The sequence below is a fragment of the Lepisosteus platostomus genome, chromosome 20, assembly GCF_059453375.1.
Source record: "Lepisosteus platostomus isolate fLepPlt1 chromosome 20, fLepPlt1.hap1, whole genome shotgun sequence".
Lineage (NCBI taxonomy): Eukaryota > Metazoa > Chordata > Actinopteri > Semionotiformes > Lepisosteidae > Lepisosteus > Lepisosteus platostomus.
Window position 1 is genome coordinate 19,680,209 of NC_142630.1, and position 23,634 is coordinate 19,703,842.

Genomic DNA, 23,634 nt, shown 5'->3' on the forward strand with positions numbered 1-23,634 from the left:
AAAGTGTCAAAACGTGTTTTTCAGCAGAAATAAATATGTTTCTGCAACTTTGGTCAACCCCATGTAACTTATGGGTCAGGAACAGCACATTTTTCAAAACGTGTTTTTCAGCCCGAAATAAACACGTTTTTTCAGACTGTTGAATCCCTATGTATCTGGCTGGCTCAGAAGAGCCCACTGAGTCAGCCTTTTACCCCAGTGTGCAAAAAGTGTCAAAACGTGTTTTTCAGCAGAAATAAACATGTTTCTGCAACTTTGGTCAACCCCATGTAACTTATGGGTCAGGAACAGCACATTTTTCAAAACGTGTTTTTCAGCCCGAAATAAACACGTTTTTTCAGACTGTTGAATCCCTAGGTAACTGGCTGGCTCAGAAGAGCCCACTGAGTCAGCCTTTTACCCCAGTGTGCAAAAAGTGTCAAAACGTGTTTTTCAGCAGAAATAAACATGTTTCTGCAACTTTGGTCAACCCCATGTAACTTATGGGTCAGGAATAGCACACTTTTCAAAACGTGTTTTTCAGCCCGAAATAAACGTCTTTTTTCAGACTGTTGAATCCCTAGGTAACTGGCTGGCTCAGAAGAGCCCACTGAGTCAGCCTTTTACCCCAGTGTGCAAAAAGTGTCAAAACGTGTTTTTCAGCAGAAATAAACATGTTTCTGCAACTTTGGTAAACCCCATGTAAGTTATAGGACAGGAGCAACACACTTTTCAAAACGTGTTTTTCAGCCCGAAATAAACGTCTTTTTTCAGACTGTTGAATCCCTATGTAACTGGCTGGCTCAGAAGAGCCCACTGAGTCAGCCTTTTACCCCAGTGTGCAAAAAGTGTCAAAACGTGTTTTTCAGCAGAAATAAGCATGTTTCTGCAACTTTGGTCAACCCCATGTAACTTATAGGTCAGGAGCAGCACACTTTTCAAAACGTGTTTTTCAGCCCGAAATAAACGTCTTTTTTCAGACTGTTGAATCCCTATGTAACTGGCTGGCTCAGAAGAGCCCACTGAGTCAGCCTTTTACCCCAGTGTGCAAAAAGTGTCAAAACGTGTTTTTCAGCAGAAATAAACATGTTTCTGCAACTTTGGTAAACCCCATGTAAGTTATAGGACAGGAGCAACACACTTTCAAAACGTGTTTTTCAGCCCGAAATAAACGTCTTTTTTCAGACTGTTGAATCCCTATGTAACTGGCTGGCTCAGAAGAGCCCACTGAGTCAGCCTTTTACCCCAGTGTGCAAAAAGTGTCAAAACGTGTTTTTCAGCAGAAATAAACATGTTTCTGCAACTTTGGTCAACCCCATGTAACTTATAGGTCAGGAGCAGCTCACTTTTCAAAACGTGTTTTTCAGCCCGAAATAAACGTCTTTTTTCAGAATGTTGAATCCCTATGTAACTGGCTGGCTCAGAAGAGTCCACTGAGTCAGCCTTTTACCCCAGTGTGCAAAAAGTGTCAAAATGTGTTTTTCAGCAGAAATAAACATGTTTCTGCAACTTTGGTCAACCCCATGTAACTTATAGGTCAGGAACAGCACACTTTTCAAAACGTGTTTTTCAGCCCGAAATAAACGTCTTTTTTCAGACTGTTGAATCCCTATGTAACTGGCAGGCTCAGAAGAGCCCACTGAGTCAGCCTTTTACCCCAGTGTGCAAAAAGTGTCAAAACGTGTTTTTCAGCAGAAATAAACATGTTTCTGCAACTTTGGTCAACCCCATGTAACTTATAGGTCAGGAACAGCACATTTTTCAAAACGTGTTTTTCAGCCCGAAATAAACGTCTTTTTTCACACTGTTGAATCCCTATGTAACTGGCTGGCTCAGAAGAGCCCACTGAGTCAGCCTTTTACCCCAGTGTGCAAAAAGTGTCAAAACGTGTTTTTCAGCAGAAATAAACATGTTTCTGCAACTTTAGTAAACCCCATGTAACTTATAGGTCAGGAGCAGCTCACTTTTCAAAACGTGTTTTTCAGCCCGAAATAAACGTCTTTTTTCAGACTGTTGAATCCCTATGTAACTGGCTGGCTCAGAAGAGCCCACTGAGTCAGCCTTTTACCCCAGTGTGCAAAAAGTGTCAAAACGTGTTTTTCAGCAGAAATAAACATGTTTCTGCAACTTTGGTAAACCCCATGTAAGTTATAGGACAGGAGCAGCTCACTTTTCAAAACGTGTTTTTCAGCCCGAAATAAACGTCTTTTTTCAGACTGTTGAATCAATATGTAACTGGCTGGCTCAGAAGAGCCCACTGAGTCAGCCTTTTACCCCAGTGTGCAAAAAGTGTCAAAACGTGTTTTTCAGCAGAAATAAACATGTTTCTGCAACTTTGGTCAACCCCATGTAACTTATGGGTCAGGAATAGCACACTTTTCAAAACGTGTTTTTCAGCCCGAAATAAACGTCTTTTTTCAGACTGTTGAATCCCTATGTAACTGGCTGGCTCAGAAGAGCCCACTGAGTCAGCCTTTTACCCCAGTGTGCAAAAAGTGTCAAAACGTGTTTTTCAGCAGAAATAAACATGTTTCTGCAACTTTGGTAAACCCCATGTAAGTTATAGGACAGGAGCAACACACTTTTCAAAACGTGTTTTTCAGCCCGAAATAAACGTCTTTTTTCAGACTGTTGAATCCCTATGTAACTGGCTGGCTCAGAAGAGCCCACTGAGTCAGCCTTTTATCCCAGTGTGCAAAAAGTGTCAAAACGTGTTTTTCAGCAGAAATAAACATGTTTCTGCAACTTTGGTCAACACCATGTAACTTATAGGTCAGGAACAGCACACTTTTCAAAACGTGTTTTTCAGCCCGAAATAAACATCTTTTTTCAGACTGTTGAATCCCTATGTAACTGGCTGGCTCAGAAGAGCCCACTGAGTCAGCCTTTTACCCCAGTGTGCAAAAAGTGTCAAAACGTGTTTTTCAGCAGAAATAAACATGTTTCTGCAACTTTGGTAAACCCCATGTAAGTTATAGGACAGGAGCAACACACTTTTCAAAACGTGTTTTTCAGCCCGAAATAAACGTCTTTTTTCAAACTGTTGAATCCCTATGTAACTGGCTGGCTCAGAAGAGCCCACTGAGTCAGCCTTTTATCCCAGTGTGCAAAAAGTGTCAAAACGTGTTTTTCAGCAGAAATAAACATGTTTCTGCAACTTTGGTCAACCCCATGTAACTTATAGGTCAGGAACAGCACACTTTTCAAAACGTGTTTTTCAGCCCGAAATAAACGTCCTTTTTCAGACTGTTGAATTCCTATGTAACTGGCTGGCTCAGAAGAGCCCACTGAGTCAGCCTTTTACCCCAGTGTGCAAAAAGTGTCAAAACGTGTTTTTCAGCAGAAATAAACATGTTTCTGCAACTTTGGTCAACCCCATGTAACTTATAGGTCAGGAACAGCACACTTTTCAAAACGTGTTTTTCAGCCCGAAATAAACGTCTTTTTTCAGACTGTTGAATCCCTATGTAACTGGCTGGCTCAGAAGAGCACACTGAGTCAGCCTTTTACCCCAGTGTGCAAAAAGTGTCAAAACGTGTTTTTCAGCAGTAATAAACATGTTTCTGCAACTTTGGTCAACCCCATGTAACTTATAGGTCAGGAACAGCACACTTTTCAAAACGTGTTTTTCAGCCCGAAATAAACGTCCTTTTTCAGACTGTTGAATCCCTATGTAACTGGCTGGCTCAGAAGAGCCCACTGAGTCAGCCTTTTACCCCAGTGTGCAAAAAGTGTCAAAACGTGTTTTTCAGCAGAAATAAACATGTTTCTGCAACTTTAGTAAACCCCATGTAACTTATAGGTCAGGAGCAGCTCACTTTTCAAAACGTGTTTTTCAGCCCGAAATAAACGTCTTTTTTCAGACTGTTGAATCCCTATGTAACTGGCTGGCTCAGAAGAGCCCACTGAGTCAGCCTTTTACCCCAGTGTGCAAAAAGTGTCAAAACGTGTTTTTCAGCAGAAATAAACATGTTTCTGCAACTTTGGTAAACCCCATGTAAGTTATAGGACAGGAGCAGCTCACTTTTCAAAACGTGTTTTTCAGCCCGAAATAAACGTCTTTTTTCAGACTGTTGAATCAATATGTAACTGGCTGGCTCAGAAGAGCCCACTGAGTCAGCCTTTTACCCCAGTGTGCAAAAAGTGTCAAAACGTGTTTTTCAGCAGAAATAAACATGTTTCTGCAACTTTGGTCAACCCCATGTAACTTATGGGTCAGGAATAGCACACTTTTCAAAACGTGTTTTTCAGCCCGAAATAAACGTCTTTTTTCAGACTGTTGAATCCCTATGTAACTGGCTGGCTCAGAAGAGCCCACTGAGTCAGCCTTTTACCCCAGTGTGCAAAAAGTGTCAAAACGTGTTTTTCAGCAGAAATAAACATGTTTCTGCAACTTTGGTAAACCCCATGTAAGTTATAGGACAGGAGCAACACACTTTTCAAAACGTGTTTTTCAGCCCGAAATAAACGTCTTTTTTCAGACTGTTGAATCCCTATGTAACTGGCTGGCTCAGAAGAGCCCACTGAGTCAGCCTTTTATCCCAGTGTGCAAAAAGTGTCAAAACGTGTTTTTCAGCAGAAATAAACATGTTTCTGCAACTTTGGTCAACACCATGTAACTTATAGGTCAGGAACAGCACACTTTTCAAAACGTGTTTTTCAGCCCGAAATAAACATCTTTTTTCAGACTGTTGAATCCCTATGTAACTGGCTGGCTCAGAAGAGCCCACTGAGTCAGCCTTTTACCCCAGTGTGCAAAAAGTGTCAAAACGTGTTTTTCAGCAGAAATAAACATGTTTCTGCAACTTTGGTAAACCCCATGTAAGTTATAGGACAGGAGCAACACACTTTTCAAAACGTGTTTTTCAGCCCGAAATAAACGTCTTTTTTCAAACTGTTGAATCCCTATGTAACTGGCTGGCTCAGAAGAGCCCACTGAGTCAGCCTTTTATCCCAGTGTGCAAAAAGTGTCAAAACGTGTTTTTCAGCAGAAATAAACATGTTTCTGCAACTTTGGTCAACCCCATGTAACTTATAGGTCAGGAACAGCACACTTTTCAAAACGTGTTTTTCAGCCCGAAATAAACGTCCTTTTTCAGACTGTTGAATTCCTATGTAACTGGCTGGCTCAGAAGAGCCCACTGAGTCAGCCTTTTACCCCAGTGTGCAAAAAGTGTCAAAACGTGTTTTTCAGCAGAAATAAACATGTTTCTGCAACTTTGGTCAACCCCATGTAACTTATAGGTCAGGAACAGCACACTTTTCAAAACGTGTTTTTCAGCCCGAAATAAACGTCTTTTTTCAGACTGTTGAATCCCTATGTAACTGGCTGGCTCAGAAGAGCACACTGAGTCAGCCTTTTACCCCAGTGTGCAAAAAGTGTCAAAACGTGTTTTTCAGCAGTAATAAACATGTTTCTGCAACTTTGGTCAACCCCATGTAACTTATAGGTCAGGAACAGCACACTTTTCAAAACGTGTTTTTCAGCCCGAAATAAACGTCCTTTTTCAGACTGTTGAATCCCTATGTAACTGGCTGGCTCAGAAGAGCCCACTGAGTCAGCCTTTTACCCCAGTGTGCAAAAAGTGTCAAAACGTGTTTTTCAGCAGAAATAAACATGTTTCTGCAACTTTGGTCAACCCCATGTAACTTATAGGTCAGGAACAGCACACTTTTCAAAACGTGTTTTTCAGCCCGAAATAAACGTCTTATTTCAGACTGTTGAATCCCTATGTAACTGGCTGGCTCAGAAGAGCCCACTGAGTCAGCCTTTTATCCCAGTGTGCAAAAAGTGTCAAAACGTGTTTTTCAGCAGAAATAAACATGTTTCTGCAACTTTGGTCAACCCCATGTAACTTATAGGTCAGGAACAGCACACTTTTCAAAACGTGTTTTTCAGCCCGAAATAAACGACTTTTTTCAGACTGTTGAATCCCTATGTAACTGGCTGGCTCAGAAGAGCCCACTGAGTCAGCCTTTTACCCCAGTGTGCAAAAAGTGTCAAAACGTGTTTTTCAGCAGAAATAAATATGTTTCTGCAACTTTGGTCAACCCCATGTAACTTATGGGTCAGGAACAGCACATTTTTCAAAACGTGTTTTTCAGCCCGAAATAAACACGTTTTTTCAGACTGTTGAATCCCTAGGTAACTGGCTGGCTCAGAAGAGCCCACTGAGTCAGCCTTTTACCCCAGTGTGCAAAAAGTGTCAAAACGTGTTTTTCAGCAGAAATAAACATGTTTCTGCAACTTTGGTCAACCCCATGTAACTTATGGGTCAGGAATAGCACACTTTTCAAAACGTGTTTTTCAGCCCGAAATAAACGTCTTTTTTCAGACTGTTGAATCCCTAGGTAACTGGCTGGCTCAGAAGAGCCCACTGAGTCAGCCTTTTACCCCAGTGTGCAAAAAGTGTCAAAACGTGTTTTTCAGCAGAAATAAACATGTTTCTGCAACTTTGGTAAACCCCATGTAAGTTATAGGACAGGAGCAACACACTTTTCAAAACGTGTTTTTCAGCCCGAAATAAACGTCTTTTTTCAGACTGTTGAATCCCTATGTAACTGGCTGGCTCAGAAGAGCCCACTGAGTCAGCCTTTTACCCCAGTGTGCAAAAAGTGTCAAAACGTGTTTTTCAGCAGAAATAAGCATGTTTCTGCAACTTTGGTCAACCCCATGTAACTTATAGGTCAGGAGCAGCACACTTTTCAAAACGTGTTTTTCAGCCCGAAATAAACGTCTTTTTTCAGACTGTTGAATCCCTATGTAACTGGCTGGCTCAGAAGAGCCCACTGAGTCAGCCTTTTACCCCAGTGTGCAAAAAGTGTCAAAACGTGTTTTTCAGCAGAAATAAACATGTTTCTGCAACTTTGGTAAACCCCATGTAACTTATAGGTCAGGAGCAGCACACTTTTCAAAACGTGTTTTTCAGCCCGAAATAAACGTCTTTTTTCAGACTGTTGAATCCCTATGTAACTGGCAGGCTCAGAAGAGCCCACTGAGTCAGCCTTTTACCCCAGTGTGCAAAAAGTGTCAAAACGTGTTTTTCAGCAGAAATAAACATGTTTCTGCAACTTTGGTCAACCCCATGTAACTTATAGGTCAGGAACAGCACATTTTTCAAAACGTGTTTTTCAGCCCGAAATAAACGTCTTTTTTCACACTGTTGAATCCCTATGTAACTGGCTGGCTCAGAAGAGCCCACTGAGTCAGCCTTTTACCCCAGTGTGCAAAAAGTGTCAAAACGTGTTTTTCAGCAGAAATAAACATGTTTCTGCAACTTTAGTAAACCCCATGTAACTTATAGGTCAGGAGCAGCTCACTTTTCAAAACGTGTTTTTCAGCCCGAAATAAACGTCTTTTTTCAGACTGTTGAATCCCTATGTAACTGGCTGGCTCAGAAGAGCCCACTGAGTCAGCCTTTTACCCCAGTGTGCAAAAAGTGTCAAAACGTGTTTTTCAGCAGAAATAAACATGTTTCTGCAACTTTGGTAAACCCCATGTAAGTTATAGGACAGGAGCAACACACTTTCAAAACGTGTTTTTCAGCCCGAAATAAACGTCTTTTTTCAGACTGTTGAATCCCTATGTAACTGGCTGGCTCAGAAGAGCCCACTGAGTCAGCCTTTTACCCCAGTGTGCAAAAAGTGTCAAAACGTGTTTTTCAGCAGAAATAAACATGTTTCTGCAACTTTGGTCAACCCCATGTAACTTATAGGTCAGGAGCAGCACACTTTTCAAAACGTGTTTTTCAGCCCGAAATAAACGTCTTTTTTCAGACTGTTGAATCCCTATGTAACTGGCTGGCTCAGAAGAGCCCACTGAGTCAGCCTTTTACCCCAGTGTGCAAAAAGTGTCAAAACGTGTTTTTCAGCAGAAATAAACATGTTTCTGCAACTTTGGTAAACCCCATGTAACTTATAGGTCAGGAACAGCATACTTTTCAAAACGTGTTTTTCAGCCCGAAATAAACGTCTTTTTTCAGACTGTTGAATCCCTATGTAACTGGCAGGCTCAGAAGAGCCCACTGAGTCAGCCTTTTACCCCAGTGTGCAAAAAGTGTCAAAACGTGTTTTTCAGCAGAAATAAACATGTTTCTGCAACTTTGGTCAACCCCATGTAACTTATAGGTCAGGAACAGCACATTTTTCAAAACGTGTTTTTCAGCCCGAAATAAACGTCTTTTTTCAGACTGTTGAATCCCTATGTAACTGGCTGGCTCAGAAGAGCCCACTGAGTCAGCCTTTTACCCCAGTGTGCAAAAAGTGTCAAAACGTGTTTTTCAGCAGAAATAAACATGTTTCTGCAACTTTGGTCAACCCCATGTAACTTATAGGTCAGGAGCAGCACACTTTTCAAAACGTGTTTTTCAGCCCGAAATAAACGTCTTTTTTCAGACTGTTGAATCCCTATGTAACTGGCTGGCTCAGAAGAGCCCACTGAGTCAGCCTTTTACCCCAGTGTGCAAAAAGTGTCAAAACGTGTTTTTCAGCAGAAATAAACATGTTTCTGCAACTTTGGTCAACCCCATGTAACTTATAGGTCAGGAGCAGCACACTTTTCAAAACGTGTTTTTCAGCCCGAAATAAACGTCTTTTTTCAGAATGTTGAATCCCTATGTAACTGGCTGGCTCAGAAGAGTCCACTGAGTCAGCCTTTTACCCCAGTGTGCAAAAAGTGTCAAAATGTGTTTTTCAGCAGAAATAAACATGTTTCTGCAACTTTGGTCAACCCCATGTAACTTATAGGTCAGGAACAGCACACTTTTCAAAACGTGTTTTTCAGCCCGAAATAAACGTCTTTTTTCAGACTGTTGAATCCCTATGTAACTGGCAGGCTCAGAAGAGCCCACTGAGTCAGCCTTTTACCCCAGTGTGCAAAAAGTGTCAAAACGTGTTTTTCAGCAGAAATAAACATGTTTCTGCAACTTTGGTCAACCCCATGTAACTTATAGGTCAGGAACAGCACATTTTTCAAAACGTGTTTTTCAGCCCGAAATAAACGTCTTTTTTCACACTGTTGAATCCCTATGTAACTGGCTGGCTCAGAAGAGCCCACTGAGTCAGCCTTTTACCCCAGTGTGCAAAAAGTGTCAAAACGTGTTTTTCAGCAGAAATAAACATGTTTCTGCAACTTTAGTAAACCCCATGTAACTTATAGGTCAGGAGCAGCTCACTTTTCAAAACGTGTTTTTCAGCCCGAAATAAAAGTCTTTTTTCAGACTGTTGAATCCCTATGTAACTGGCTGGCTCAGAAGAGCCCACTGAGTCAGCCTTTTACCCCAGTGTGCAAAAAGTGTCAAAACGTGTTTTTCAGCAGAAATAAACATGTTTCTGCAACTTTGGTAAACCCCATGTAAGTTATAGGACAGGAGCAGCTCACTTTTCAAAACGTGTTTTTCAGCCCGAAATAAACGTCTTTTTTCAGACTGTTGAATCAATATGTAACTGGCTGGCTCAGAAGAGCCCACTGAGTCAGCCTTTTACCCCAGTGTGCAAAAAGTGTCAAAACGTGTTTTTCAGCAGAAATAAACATGTTTCTGCAACTTTGGTCAACCCCATGTAACTTATGGGTCAGGAATAGCACACTTTTCAAAACGTGTTTTTCAGCCCGAAATAAACGTCTTTTTTCAGACTGTTGAATCCCTATGTAACTGGCTGGCTCAGAAGAGCCCACTGAGTCAGCCTTTTACCCCAGTGTGCAAAAAGTGTCAAAACGTGTTTTTCAGCAGAAATAAACATGTTTCTGCAACTTTGGTAAACCCCATGTAAGTTATAGGACAGGAGCAACACACTTTTCAAAACGTGTTTTTCAGCCCGAAATAAATGTCTTTTTTCAGACTGTTGAATCCCTATGTAACTGGCTGGCTCAGAAGAGCCCACTGAGTCAGCCTTTTATCCCAGTGTGCAAAAAGTGTCAAAACGTGTTTTTCAGCAGAAATAAACATGTTTCTGCAACTTTGGTCAACACCATGTAACTTATAGGTCAGGAACAGCACACTTTTCAAAACGTGTTTTTCAGCCCGAAATAAACATCTTTTTTCAGACTGTTGAATCCCTATGTAACTGGCTGGCTCAGAAGAGCCCACTGAGTCAGCCTTTTACCCCAGTGTGCAAAAAGTGTCAAAACGTGTTTTTCAGCAGAAATAAACATGTTTCTGCAACTTTGGTCAACCCCATGTAACTTATGGGTCAGGAACAGCACATTTTTCAAAACGTGTTTTTCAGCCCGAAATAAACACGTTTTTTCAGACTGTTGAATCCCTAGGTAACTGGCTGGCTCAGAAGAGCCCACTGAGTCAGCCTTTTACCCCAGTGTGCAAAAAGTGTCAAAACGTGTTTTTCAGCAGAAATAAACATGTTTCTGCAACTTTGGTCAACCCCATGTAACTTATGGGTCAGGAATAGCACACTTTTCAAAACGTGTTTTTCAGCCCGAAATAAACGTCTTTTTTCAGACTGTTGAATCCCTAGGTAACTGGCTGGCTCAGAAGAGCCCACTGAGTCAGCCTTTTACCCCAGTGTGCAAAAAGTGTCAAAACGTGTTTTTCAGCAGAAATAAACATGTTTCTGCAACTTTGGTAAACCCCATGTAAGTTATAGGACAGGAGCAACACACTTTTCAAAACGTGTTTTTCAGCACGAAATAAACGTCTTTTTTCAGACTGTTGAATCCCTATGTAACTGGCTGGCTCAGAAGAGCCCACTGAGTCAGCCTTTTACCCCAGTGTGCAAAAAGTGTCAAAACGTGTTTTTCAGCAGAAATAAACATGTTTCTGCAACTTTGGTCAACCCCATGTAACTTATAGGTCAGGAGCAGCACACTTTTCAAAACGTGTTTTTCAGCCCGAAATAAACGTCTTTTTTCAGACTGTTGAATCCCTATGTAACTGGCTGGCTCAGAAGAGCCCACTGAGTCAGCCTTTTACCCCAGTGTGCAAAAAGTGTCAAAACGTGTTTTTCAGCAGAAATAAACATGTTTCTGCAACTTTGGTAAACCCCATGTAACTTATAGGTCAGGAACAGCATACTTTTCAAAACGTGTTTTTCAGCCCGAAATAAACGTCTTTTTTCAGACTGTTGAATCCCTAGGTAACTGGCTGGCTCAGAAGAGCCCACTGAGTCAGCCTTTTACCCCAGTGTGCAAAAAGTGTCAAAACGTGTTTTTCAGCAGAAATAAACATGTTTCTGCAACTTTGGTAAACCCCATGTAAGTTATAGGACAGGAGCAACACACTTTCAAAACGTGTTTTTCAGCCCGAAATAAACGTCTTTTTTCAGACTGTTGAATCCCTATGTAACTGGCTGGCTCAGAAGAGCCCACTGAGTCAGCCTTTTACCCCAGTGTGCAAAAAGTGTCAAAACGTGTTTTTCAGCAGAAATAAACATGTTTCTGCAACTTTGGTCAACCCCATGTAACTTATAGGTCAGGAGCAGCACACTTTTCAAAACGTGTTTTTCAGCCCGAAATAAACGTCTTTTTTCAGACTGTTGAATCCCTATGTAACTGGCTGGCTCAGAAGAGCCCACTGAGTCAGCCTTTTACCCCAGTGTGCAAAAAGTGTCAAAACGTGTTTTTCAGCAGAAATAAACATGTTTCTGCAACTTTGGTAAACCCCATGTAACTTATAGGTCAGGAACAGCATACTTTTCAAAACGTGTTTTTCAGCCCGAAATAAACGTCTTTTTTCAGACTGTTGAATCCCTATGTAACTGGCAGGCTCAGAAGAGCCCACTGAGTCAGCCTTTTACCCCAGTGTGCAAAAAGTGTCAAAACGTGTTTTTCAGCAGAAATAAACATGTTTCTGCAACTTTGGTCAACCCCATGTAACTTATAGGTCAGGAACAGCACATTTTTCAAAACGTGTTTTTCAGCCCGAAATAAACGTCTTTTTTCAGACTGTTGAATCCCTATGTAACTGGCTGGCTCAGAAGAGCCCACTGAGTCAGCCTTTTACCCCAGTGTGCAAAAAGTGTCAAAACGTGTTTTTCAGCAGAAATAAACATGTTTCTGCAACTTTGGTCAACCCCATGTAACTTATAGGTCAGGAGCAGCACACTTTTCAAAACGTGTTTTTCAGCCCGAAATAAACGTCTTTTTTCAGACTGTTGAATCCCTATGTAACTGGCTGGCTCAGAAGAGCCCACTGAGTCAGCCTTTTACCCCAGTGTGCAAAAAGTGTCAAAACGTGTTTTTCAGCAGAAATAAACATGTTTCTGCAACTTTGGTCAACCCCATGTAACTTATAGGTCAGGAGCAACACACTTTCAAAACGTGTTTTTCAGCCCGAAATAAACGTCTTTTTTCAGACTGTTGAATCCCTATGTAACTGGCTGGCTCAGAAGAGCCCACTGAGTCAGCCTTTTACCCCAGTGTGCAAAAAGTGTCAAAACGTGTTTTTCAGCAGAAATAAACATGTTTCTGCAACTTTGGTAAACCCCATGTAACTTATAGGTCAGGAACAGCATACTTTTCAAAACGTGTTTTTCAGCCCGAAATAAACGTCTTTTTTCAGACTGTTGAATCCCTATGTAACTGGCAGGCTCAGAAGAGCCCACTGAGTCAGCCTTTTACCCCAGTGTGCAAAAAGTGTCAAAACGTGTTTTTCAGCAGAAATAAACATGTTTCTGCAACTTTGGTCAACCCCATGTAACTTATAGGTCAGGAACAGCACATTTTTCAAAACGTGTTTTTCAGCCCGAAATAAACGTCTTTTTTCAGACTGTTGAATCCCTATGTAACTGGCTGGCTCAGAAGAGCTCACTGAGTCAGCCTTTTACCCCAGTGTGCAAAAAGTGTCAAAACGTGTTTTTCAGCAGAAATAAACATGTTTCTGCAACTTTGGTCAACCCCATGTAACTTATGGGTCAGGAATAGCACACTTTTCAAAACGTGTTTTTCAGCCCGAAATAAACGTCTTTTTTCAGACTGTTGAATCCCTATGTAACTGGCTGGCTCAGAAGAGCCCACTGAGTCAGCCTTTTACCCCAGTGTGCAAAAAGTGTCAAAACGTGTTTTTCAGCAGAAATAAACATGTTTCTGCAACTTTGGTAAACCCCGTGTAAGTTATAGGACAGGAGCAACACACTTTTCAAAACGTGTTTTTCAGCCCGAAATAAACGTCTTTTTTCAGACTGTTGAATCCCTATGTAACTGGCTGGCTCAGAAGAGCCCACTGAGTCAGCCTTTTATCCCAGTGTGCAAAAAGTGTCAAAACGTGTTTTTCAGCAGAAATAAACATGTTTCTGCAACTTTGGTCAACACCATGTAACTTATAGGTCAGGAACAGCACACTTTTCAAAACGTGTTTTTCAGCCCGAAATAAACATCTTTTTTCAGACTGTTGAATCCCTATGTAACTGGCTGGCTCAGAAGAGCCCACTGAGTCAGCCTTTTACCCCAGTGTGCAAAAAGTGTCAAAACGTGTTTTTCAGCAGAAATAAACATGTTTCTGCAACTTTGGTCAACCCCATGTAACTTATGGGTCAGGAACAGCACATTTTTCAAAACGTGTTTTTCAGCCCGAAATAAACACGTTTTTTCAGACTGTTGAATCCCTAGGTAACTGGCTGGCTCAGAAGAGCCCACTGAGTCAGCCTTTTACCCCAGTGTGCAAAAAGTGTCAAAACGTGTTTTTCAGCAGAAATAAACATGTTTCTGCAACTTTGGTCAACCCCATGTAACTTATGGGTCAGGAATAGCACACTTTTCAAAACGTGTTTTTCAGCCCGAAATAAACGTCTTTTTTCAGACTGTTGAATCCCTAGGTAACTGGCTGGCTCAGAAGAGCCCACTGAGTCAGCCTTTTACCCCAGTGTGCAAAAAGTGTCAAAACGTGTTTTTCAGCAGAAATAAACATGTTTCTGCAACTTTGGTAAACCCCATGTAAGTTATAGGACAGGAGCAACACACTTTTCAAAACGTGTTTTTCAGCACGAAATAAACGTCTTTTTTCAGACTGTTGAATCCCTATGTAACTGGCTGGCTCAGAAGAGCCCACTGAGTCAGCCTTTTACCCCAGTGTGCAAAAAGTGTCAAAACGTGTTTTTCAGCAGAAATAAACATGTTTCTGCAACTTTGGTCAACCCCATGTAACTTATAGGTCAGGAGCAGCACACTTTTCAAAACGTGTTTTTCAGCCCGAAATAAACGTCTTTTTTCAGACTGTTGAATCCCTATGTAACTGGCTGGCTCAGAAGAGCCCACTGAGTCAGCCTTTTACCCCAGTGTGCAAAAAGTGTCAAAACGTGTTTTTCAGCAGAAATAAACATGTTTCTGCAACTTTGGTAAACCCCATGTAACTTATAGGTCAGGAACAGCATACTTTTCAAAACGTGTTTTTCAGCCCGAAATAAACGTCTTTTTTCAGACTGTTGAATCCCTAGGTAACTGGCTGGCTCAGAAGAGCCCACTGAGTCAGCCTTTTACCCCAGTGTGCAAAAAGTGTCAAAACGTGTTTTTCAGCAGAAATAAACATGTTTCTGCAACTTTGGTAAACCCCATGTAAGTTATAGGACAGGAGCAACACACTTTCAAAACGTGTTTTTCAGCCCGAAATAAACGTCTTTTTTCAGACTGTTGAATCCCTATGTAACTGGCTGGCTCAGAAGAGCCCACTGAGTCAGCCTTTTACCCCAGTGTGCAAAAAGTGTCAAAACGTGTTTTTCAGCAGAAATAAACATGTTTCTGCAACTTTGGTCAACCCCATGTAACTTATAGGTCAGGAGCAGCACACTTTTCAAAACGTGTTTTTCAGCCCGAAATAAACGTCTTTTTTCAGACTGTTGAATCCCTATGTAACTGGCTGGCTCAGAAGAGCCCACTGAGTCAGCCTTTTACCCCAGTGTGCAAAAAGTGTCAAAACGTGTTTTTCAGCAGAAATAAACATGTTTCTGCAACTTTGGTAAACCCCATGTAACTTATAGGTCAGGAACAGCATACTTTTCAAAACGTGTTTTTCAGCCCGAAATAAACGTCTTTTTTCAGACTGTTGAATCCCTATGTAACTGGCAGGCTCAGAAGAGCCCACTGAGTCAGCCTTTTACCCCAGTGTGCAAAAAGTGTCAAAACGTGTTTTTCAGCAGAAATAAACATGTTTCTGCAACTTTGGTCAACCCCATGTAACTTATAGGTCAGGAACAGCACATTTTTCAAAACGTGTTTTTCAGCCCGAAATAAACGTCTTTTTTCAGACTGTTGAATCCCTATGTAACTGGCTGGCTCAGAAGAGCCCACTGAGTCAGCCTTTTACCCCAGTGTGCAAAAAGTGTCAAAACGTGTTTTTCAGCAGAAATAAACATGTTTCTGCAACTTTGGTCAACCCCATGTAACTTATAGGTCAGGAGCAGCACACTTTTCAAAACGTGTTTTTCAGCCCGAAATAAACGTCTTTTTTCAGACTGTTGAATCCCTATGTAACTGGCTGGCTCAGAAGAGCCCACTGAGTCAGCCTTTTACCCCAGTGTGCAAAAAGTGTCAAAACGTGTTTTTCAGCAGAAATAAACATGTTTCTGCAACTTTGGTCAACCCCATGTAACTTATAGGTCAGGAGCAACACACTTTCAAAACGTGTTTTTCAGCCCGAAATAAACGTCTTTTTTCAGACTGTTGAATCCCTATGTAACTGGCTGGCTCAGAAGAGCCCACTGAGTCAGCCTTTTACCCCAGTGTGCAAAAAGTGTCAAAACGTGTTTTTCAGCAGAAATAAACATGTTTCTGCAACTTTGGTCAACCCCATGTAACTTATAGGTCAGGAGCAGCACACTTTTCAAAACGTGTTTTTCAGCCCGAAATAAACGTCTTTTTTCAGACTGTTGAATCCCTATGTAACTGGCTGGCTCAGAAGAGCCCACTGAGTCAGCCTTTTACCCCAGTGTGCAAAAAGTGTCAAAACGTGTTTTTCAGCAGAAATAAACATGTTTCTGCAACTTTGGTAAACCCCATGTAACTTATAGGTCAGGAACAGCATACTTTTCAAAACGTGTTTTTCAGCCCGAAATAAACGTCTTTTTTCAGACTGTTGAATCCCTATGTAACTGGCAGGCTCAGAAGAGCCCACTGAGTCAGCCTTTTACCCCAGTGTGCAAAAAGTGTCAAAACGTGTTTTTCAGCAGAAATAAACATGTTTCTGCAACTTTGGTCAACCCCATGTAACTTATAGGTCAGGAACAGCACATTTTTCAAAACGTGTTTTTCAGCCCGAAATAAACGTCTTTTTTCAGACTGTTGAATCCCTATGTAACTGGCTGGCTCAGAAGAGCCCACTGAGTCAGCCTTTTACCCCAGTGTGCAAAAAGTGTCAAAACGTGTTTTTCAGCAGAAATAAACATGTTTCTGCAACTTTGGTCAACCCCATGTAACTTATAGGTCAGGAGCAGCACACTTTTCAAAACGTGTTTTTCAGCCCGAAATAAACGTCTTTTTTCAGACTGTTGAATCCCTATGTAACTGGCTGGCTCAGAAGAGCCCACGGAGTCAGCCTTTTACCCCAGTGTGCAAAAAGTGTCAAAACGTGTTTTTCAGCAGAAATAAACATGTTTCTGCAACTTTGGTCAACCCCATGTAACTTATAGGTCAGGAGCAGCACACTTTTCAAAACGTGTTTTTCAGCCCGAAATAAACGTCTTTTTTCAGAATGTTGAATCCCTATGTAACTGGCTGGCTCAGAAGAGTCCACTGAGTCAGCCTTTTACCCCAGTGTGCAAAAAGTGTCAAAATGTGTTTTTCAGCAGAAATAAACATGTTTCTGCAACTTTGGTCAACCCCATGTAACTTATAGGTCAGGAACAGCACACTTTTCAAAACGTGTTTTTCAGCCCGAAATAAACGTCTTTTTTCAGACTGTTGAATCCCTATGTAACTGGCAGGCTCAGAAGAGCCCACTGAGTCAGCCTTTTACCCCAGTGTGCAAAAAGTGTCAAAACGTGTTTTTCAGCAGAAATAAACATGTTTCTGCAACTTTGGTCAACCCCATGTAACTTATAGGTCAGGAACAGCACATTTTTCAAAACGTGTTTTTCAGCCCGAAATAAACGTCTTTTTTCACACTGTTGAATCCCTATGTAACTGGCTGGCTCAGAAGAGCCCACTGAGTCAGCCTTTTACCCCAGTGTGCAAAAAGTGTCAAAACGTGTTTTTCAGCAGAAATAAACATGTTTCTGCAACTTTAGTAAACCCCATGTAACTTATAGGTCAGGAGCAGCTCACTTTTCAAAACGTGTTTTTCAGCCCGAAATAAACGTCTTTTTTCAGACTGTTGAATCCCTATGTAACTGGCTGGCTCAGAAGAGCCCACTGAGTCAGCCTTTTATCCCAGTGTGCAAAAAGTGTCAAAACGTGTTTTTCAGCAGAAATAAACATGTTTCTGCAACTTTGGTCAACACCATGTAACTTATAGGTCAGGAACAGCACACTTTTCAAAACGTGTTTTTCAGCCCGAAATAAACATCTTTTTTCAGACTGTTGAATCCCTATGTAACTGGCTGGCTCAGAAGAGCCCACTGAGTCAGCCTTTTACCCCAGTGTGCAAAAAGTGTCAAAACGTGTTTTTCAGCAGAAATAAACCTGTTTCTGCAACTTTGGTCAACCCCATGTAACTTATGGGTCAGGAACAGCACATTTTTCAAAACGTGTTTTTCAGCCCGAAATAAACACGTTTTTTCAGACTGTTGAATCCCTAGGTAACTGGCTGGCTCAGAAGAGCCCACTGAGTCAGCCTTTTACCCCAGTGTGCAAAAAGTGTCAAAACGTGTTTTTCAGCAGAAATAAACATGTTTCTGCAACTTTGGTCAACCCCATGTAACTTATGGGTCAGGAATAGCACACTTTTCAAAACGTGTTTTTCAGCCCGAAATAAACGTCTTTTTTCAGACTGTTGAATCCCTAGGTAACTGGCTGGCTCAGAAGAGCCCACTGAGTCAGCCTTTTACCCCAGTGTGCAAAAAGTGTCAAAACGTGTTTTTCAGCAGAAATAAACATGTTTCTGCAACTTTGGTAAACCCCATGTAAGTTATAGGACAGGAGCAACACACTTTTCAAAACGTGTTTTTCAGCACGAAATAAACGTCTTTTTTCAGACTGTTGAATCCCTATGTAACTGGCTGGCTCAGAAGAGCCCACTGAGTCAGCCTTTTATCCCAGTGTGCAAAAAGTGTCAAAACGTGTTTTTCAGCAGAAATAAACATGTTTCTGCAACTTTGGTCAACCCCATGTAACTTATAGGTCAGGAACAGCACACTTTTCAAAACGTGTTTTTCAGCCCGAAATAAACGACTTTTTTCAGACTGTTGAATCCCTATGTAACTGGCTGGCTCAGAAGAGCCCACTGAGTCAGCCTTTTACCCCAGTGTGCAAAAAGTGTCAAAACGTGTTTTTCAGCAGAAATAAACATGTTTCTGCAACTTTGGTCAACCCCATGTAACTTATAGGTCAGGAACAGCACACTTTTCAAAACGTGTTTTTCAGCCCGAAATAAACGTCTTTTTTCAGACTGTTGAATCCCTATGTAACTGGCTGGCTCAGAAGAGCCCACTGAGTCAGCCTTTTACCCCAGTGTGCAAAAAGTGTCAAAACGTGTTTTTCAGCAGAAATAAATATGTTTCTGCAACTTTGGTCAACCCCATGTAACTTATGGGTCAGGAACAGCACATTTTTCAAAACGTGTTTTTCAGCCCGAAATAAACACGTTTTTTCAGACTGTTGAATCCCTATGTAACTGGCTGGCTCAGAAGAGCCCACTGAGTCAGCCTTTTACCCCAGTGTGCAAAAATTGTCAAAACGTGTTTTTCAACAGAAATAAACATGTTTCTGCAACTTTGGTCAACCCCATGTAACTTATAGCTCAGGAGCAGCACACTTTTCAAAACGTGTTTTTCAGCCCGAAATAAACGTCTTTTTTCAGACTGTTGAATCCCTATGTAACTGGCTTGCTCAGAAGAGCCCACTGAGTCAGCCTTTTACCCCAGTGTGCAAAAAGTGTCAAAACGTGTTTTTCAGCAGAAATAAACATGTTTCTGCAACTTTGGTAAACCCCATGTAACTTATAGGTCAGGAGCAGCTCACTTTTCAAAACGTGTTTTTCAGCCCGAAATAAACGTCTTTTTTCAGACTGTTGAATCAATATGTAACTGGCTGGCTCAGAAGAGCCCACTGAGTCAGCCTTTTACCCCAGTGTGCAAAAAGTGTCAAAACGTGTTTTTCAGCAGAAATAAACATGTTTCTGCAACTTTGGTAAACCCCATGTAACTTATAGGTCAGGAGCAGCACACTTTTCAAAACGTGTTTTTCAGCCCGAATAAACGTCTTTTTTCAGACTGTTGAATCCCTATGTAACTGGCTGGCTCAGAAGAGCCCACTGAGTCAGCCTTTTATCCCAGTGTGCAAAAAGTGTCAAAACGTGTTTTTCAGCAGAAATAAACATGTTTCTGCAACTTTGGTCAACCCCATGTAACTTATAGGTCAGGAACAGCACACTTTTCAAAACGTGTTTTTCAGCCCGAAATAAACGTCCTTTTTCAGACTGTTGAATCCTTATGTAACTGGCTGGCTCAGAAGAGCCCACTGAGTCAGCCTTTTACCCCAGTGTGCAAAAAGTGTCAAAACGTGTTTTTCAGCAGAAATAAACATGTTTCTGCAACTTTGGTCAACCCCATGTAACTTATAGGTCAGGAACAGCACACTTTTCAAAACGTGTTTTTCAGCCCGAAATAAACGTCTTTTTTCAGACTGTTGAATCCCTATGTAACTGGCTGGCTCAGAAGAGCCCACTGAGTCAGCCTTTTATCCCAGTGTGCAAAAAGTGTCAAAACGTGTTTTTCAGCAGAAATAAACATGTTTCTGCAACTTTGGTCAACCCCATGTAACTTATAGGTCAGGAACAGCACACTTTTCAAAACGTGTTTTTCAGCCCGAAATAAACGTCTTTTTTCAGACTGTTGAATCCCTATGTAACTGGCTGGCTCAGAAGAGCCCACTGAGTCAGCCTTTTACCCCAGTGTGCAAAAAGTGTCAAAACGTGTTTTTCAGCAGAAATAAATATGTTTCTGCAACTTTGGTCAACCCCATGTAACTTATGGGTCAGGAACAGCACATTTTTCAAAACGTGTTTTTCAGCCCGAAATAAACACGTTTTTTCAGACTGTTGAATCCCTATGTATCTGGCTGGCTCAGAAGAGCCCACTGAGTCAGCCTTTTACCCCAGTGTGCAAAAAGTGTCAAAACGTGTTTTTCAGCAGAAATAAACATGTTTCTGCAACTTTGGTCAACCCCATGTAACTTATGGGTCAGGAACAGCACATTTTTCAAAACGTGTTTTTCAGCCCGAAATAAACACGTTTTTTCAGACTGTTGAATCCCTAGGTAACTGGCTGGCTCAGAAGAGCCCACTGAGTCAGCCTTTTACCCCAGTGTGCAAAAAGTGTCAAAACGTGTTTTTCAGCAGAAATAAACATGTTTCTGCAACTTTGGTCAACCCCATGTAACTTATGGGTCAGGAATAGCACACTTTTCAAAACGTGTTTTTCAGCCCGAAATAAACGTCTTTTTTCAGACTGTTGAATCCCTAGGTAACTGGCTGGCTCAGAAGAGCCCACTGAGTCAGCCTTTTACCCCAGTGTGCAAAAAGTGTCAAAACGTGTTTTTCAGCAGAAATAAACATGTTTCTGCAACTTTGGTAAACCCCATGTAAGTTATAGGACAGGAGCAACACACTTTTCAAAACGTGTTTTTCAGCACGAAATAAACGTCTTTTTTCAGACTGTTGAATCCCTATGTAACTGGCTGGCTCAGAAGAGCCCACTGAGTCAGCCTTTTACCCCAGTGTGCAAAAAGTGTCAAAACGTGTTTTTCAGCAGAAATAAACATGTTTCTGCAACTTTGGTCAACCCCATGTAACTTATAGGTCAGGAGCAGCACACTTTTCAAAACGTGTTTTTCAGCCCGAAATAAACGTCTTTTTTCAGACTGTTGAATCCCTATGTAACTGGCTGGCTCAGAAGAGCCCACTGAGTCAGCCTTTTACCCCAGTGTGCAAAAAGTGTCAAAACGTGTTTTTCAGCAGAAATAAACATGTTTCTGCAACTTTGGTAAACCCCATGTAACTTATAGGTCAGGAACAGCATACTTTTCAAAACGTGTTTTTCAGCCCGAAATAAACGTCTTTTTTCAGACTGTTGAATCCCTAGGTAACTGGCTGGCTCAGAAGAGCCCAGTGAGTCAGCCTTTTACCCCAGTGTGCAAAAAGTGTCAAAACGTGTTTTTCAGCAGAAATAAACATGTTTCTGCAACTTTGGTAAACCCCATGTAAGTTATAGGACAGGAGCAAAACACTTTTCAAAACGTGTTTTTCAGCCCGAAATAAACGTCTTTTTTCAGACTGTTGAATCCCTATGTAACTGGCTGGCTCAGAAGAGCCCACTGAGTCAGCCTTTTACCCCAGTGTGCAAAAAGTGTCAAAACGTGTTTTTCAGCAGAAATAAACATGTTTCTGCAACTTTGGTCAACCCCATGTAACTTATAGGTCAGGAGCAGCACACTTTTCAAAACGTGTTTTTCAGCCCGAAATAAACGTCTTTTTTCAGAATGTTGAATCCCTATGTAACTGGCTGGCTCAGAAGAGTCCACTGAGTCAGCCTTTTACCCCAGTGTGCAAAAAGTGTCAAAATGTGTTTTTCAGCAGAAATAAACATGTTTCTGCAACTTTGGTCAACCCCATGTAACTTATAGGTCAGGAACAGCACACTTTTCAAAACGTGTTTTTCAGCCCGAAATAAACGTCTTTTTTCAGACTGTTGAATCCCTATGTAACTGGCAGGCTCAGAAGAGCCCACTGAGTCAGCCTTTTACCCCAGTGTGCAAAAAGTGTCAAAATGTGTTTTTCAGCAGAAATAAACATGTTTCTGCAACTTTGGTCAACCCCATGTAACTTATAGGTCAGGAACAGCACATTTTTCAAAACGTGTTTTTCAGCCCGAAATAAACGTCTTTTTTCACACTGTTGAATCCCTATGTAACTGGCTGGCTCAGAAGAGCCCACTGAGTCAGCCTTTTACCCCAGTGTGCAAAAAGTGTCAAAACGTGTTTTTCAGCAGAAATAAACATGTTTCTGCAACTTTAGTAAACCCCATGTAACTTATAGGTCAGGAGCAGCTCACTTTTCAAAACGTGTTTTTCAGCCCGAAATAAACGTCTTTTTTCAGACTGTTGAATCCCTATGTAACTGGCTGGCTCAGAAGAGCCCACTGAGTCAGCCTTTTACCCCAGTGTGCAAAAAGTGTCAAAACGTGTTTTTCAGCAGAAATAAACATGTTTCTGCAACTTTGGTCAACCCCATGTAACTTATGGGTCAGGAATAGCACACTTTTCAAAACGTGTTTTTCAGCCCGAAATAAACGTCTTTTTTCAGACTGTTGAATCCCTAGGTAACTGGCTGGCTCAGAAGAGCCCACTGAGTCAGCCTTTTACCCCAGTGTGCAAAAAGTGTCAAAACGTGTTTTTCAGCAGAAATAAACATGTTTCTGCAACTTTGGTAAACCCCATGTAAGTTATAGGACAGGAGCAACACACTTTTCAAAACGTGTTTTTCAGCACGAAATAAACGTCTTTTTTCAGACTGTTGAATCCCTATGTAACTGGCTGGCTCAGAAGAGCCCACTGAGTCAGCCTTTTATCCCAGTGTGCAAAAAGTGTCAAAACGTGTTTTTCAGCAGAAATAAACATGTTTCTGCAACTTTGGTCAACCCCATGTAACTTATAGGTCAGGAACAGCACACTTTTCAAAACGTGTTTTTCAGCCCGAAATAAACGACTTTTTTCAGACTGTTGAATCCCTATGTAACTGGCTGGCTCAGAAGAGCCCACTGAGTCAGCCTTTTACCCCAGTGTGCAAAAAGTGTCAAAACGTGTTTTTCAGCAGAAATAAACATGTTTCTGCAACTTTGGTCAACCCCATGTAACTTATAGGTCAGGAACAGCACACTTTTCAAAACGTGTTTTTCAGCCCGAAATAAACGTCTTTTTTCAGACTGTTGAATCCCTATGTAACTGGCTGGCTCAGAAGAGCCCACTGAGTCAGCCTTTTACCCCAGTGTGCAAAAAGTGTCAAAACGTGTTTTTCAGCAGAAATAAATATGTTTCTGCAACTTTGGTCAACCCCATGTAACTTATGGGTCAGGAACAGCACATTTTTCAAAACGTGTTTTTCAGCCCGAAATAAACACGTTTTTTCAGACTGTTGAATCCCTATGTAACTGGCTGGCTCAGAAGAGCCCACTGAGTCAGCCTTTTACCCCAGTGTGCAAAAATTGTCAAAACGTGTTTTTCAACAGAAATAAACATGTTTCTGCAACTTTGGTCAACCCCATGTAACTTATAGCTCAGGAGCAGCACACTTTTCAAAACGTGTTTTTCAGCCCGAAATAAACGTCTTTTTTCAGACTGTTGAATCCCTATGTAACTGGCTTGCTCAGAAGAGCCCACTGAGTCAGCCTTTTACCCCAGTGTGCAAAAAGTGTCAAAACGTGTTTTTCAGCAGAAATAAACATGTTTCTGCAACTTTGGTAAACCCCATGTAACTTATAGGTCAGGAGCAGCTCACTTTTCAAAACGTGTTTTTCAGCCCGAAATAAACGTCTTTTTTCAGACTGTTGAATCAATATGTAACT